This window comes from Solanum tuberosum, unplaced genomic scaffold (assembly GCF_000226075.1).
Source record: "Solanum tuberosum cultivar DM 1-3 516 R44 unplaced genomic scaffold, SolTub_3.0 scf00069, whole genome shotgun sequence".
Taxonomy (NCBI): Eukaryota; Viridiplantae; Streptophyta; class Magnoliopsida; order Solanales; family Solanaceae; genus Solanum; species Solanum tuberosum.
The window spans coordinates 1,381,419-1,383,756 of NW_006238995.1; positions in this window are offsets into that span (position 1 = coordinate 1,381,419).

A 2,338-nucleotide genomic window follows, 5' to 3' on the forward strand; every position below is an offset into this window, starting at 1 on the left:
TTTAAGAAGATCAGTCATGAAGAAGATGATCAGGCTCTAAATGTTAGAGGCAGAGGATCATACAGAGGTCGAGGCAGGGGCAGAGGACGCTCATTCAACAAAGCAACAATCGAGTGTTACAACTGCCATAATCTTGGACATTTCCAATATGAATGTCCAAATGGGAATAGTGGAGCAAATTTTGCAGAGATCGAAGAAAAGGATGAAGTTCTTCTCATGACGTATGTGGAGCTTCAAGGTGCTCGAAGAAGAGATGTGTGGTTCGTGGACTCTGGATGTTCAAACCATATGTGTGGAGAAAGAGGTATGTTCTCAAGTTTAGACACTAGCTTCACACATAATGTTAAGCTTGGGAACAATCACAAACTGATGGTTGGTGGGAAATGAGTGGTAAAAATAATGCTTAAAGGAATAAACTATGTGATCAACGATATGTATTATATTCCGGAATTGAAGAACAACCTGCTGAGTGTTGGACAACTTCAAGAAAGGGGTCTAGATGTGCTATTCAAAGGAGGAGATCGGAACACATACAGCATCTTTCATCCCTCGAGAGGAAAGATAGCAGAATCTGTTATGAGTGCTAATATAATGTTTATCTTGCTAGGTGAATCAAATGACAAAACAAAAGAGGAGAAATGCTTGCAGGTTGATATCTCAGACAAGGCAGAGCTGTGGCACCATCGATATGGGCATCTCAGCTACAAGGGACTTCACACATTATGCAGTAAAGAGATGGTTGTGGGATTACCTGAAATTGGAGATGTGAAAACCACCTGTGAGGCATGTGTCAAAGGGAAACACCATCGTGTTCCATTTCCGAAGCAGAGCAAGTGGAGAGCCACTGAAAGATTGCAGCTTATTCACTCTGATCTCTGTGGTCCGATCAATCCACCATCAAACAGTCAAATAAGGTACTTGATAAGCTTCATTGACGATTTCTCAAGAAAAACATGGATATATTTTGTGCTAGAAAAATCAAAAGCATTTCATCAGTTCAAGACATTCAAAGCATTTGTGGAAAAGCAAACTGGATTGTTCATCAAATGTCTAAGAACAGATAGAGGAGGAGAATACAACTCAAATGAGTTCAAGGAATTCTGTAGAGAGCATGGAATCAAACGACAGCTGACCACAGCCTTCACACCCCAGCAGAATGGCGTTGCTGAACGCAAAAACCGTACAATCATGAACATGGTGAGAGCAGCTTTGTTAGAGAAGGAGGTACCAAGAGTTTTCTGGCCAGATGCTGTGCAATGGGTGAATCATGTTCTTAATAGATCTCCTACACTCATTGTAAGAGACATGACCCCAGAAGAAGCATGGAGTGGAAGAAAACCATCAGTCGAACACTTCAGGGTTTTTGGATGTATTGGTTATGTTCATATCCCAGATGTTAAAAGAAGCAAGCTTGATGATAAAAGCGTGAAGTGTGTCCTGTTAGGTTTCAGCAGTGAATCCAAGGCTTTTAAGATGTTCGATCCAGTGGAGAAAAGAATTCACATTAGCCGAGATGTGATATTTGAGGAAGATAAGAAGTGGAATTGGGAAGCTGTTGGTTATTCTGGTGAAGAAAGCATTGAACTCGAGTGGGAAAACAATTATGAAAGTGTTGAGGAAGCGGAAGAAACAGAAGAATACACTGATGATGTTCCTTCACCAAATAATCCATCAACTGGAGAAACGATAACAACAACTGGCAGGGTGAGAAAACCACCAATATGGTCTGCAGATTATATCACAGGAGAAGGGCTATCAGATATAGAGGAAGAAGTAAACATGGCTAGAGTCGAGACTGAAACTCTAGCTTTCATGATCATATCAGATCCAACCAGTTTTCAAGAAGCCCAAATGGTGGGCAGCTTAATGTATCTCACAGCCACACGACCTGACTTGATGTTCGTGGTAAGTCTTATTAGTCGTTTTATGGCAAATCCTACTGAGTTGCACTTTGGTACTGCAAAAAGAATCATGAGGTATGTGAAGGGAACTCTGGAATTTGGAATATGGTATCAACGTGAAGGAAAAAGTGAACTCTTAGGCTACACCGACAGTGATTATGCGGGGGATGTGGATGACAGTAGGAGCACTTCAGGATATGTTTTCTTAATGAGTGGAGGAGCTGTGGCATGGTCCTCAAGGAAGCAACCAATCGTCACTCTGTCAACTACTGAAGCAGAGTATGTAGCAGCAGCTACATGTGCCTGTCAAGCCATCTGGATGAAAAGAATATTGAAAGAAATCGGGCATGAACAAGATGAAGAGATGGTTCTGTTTTGTGACAACACATCCACTATCAAGTTGTCAAAAAATGCTGTCATGCACGGAAAGTCAAAGC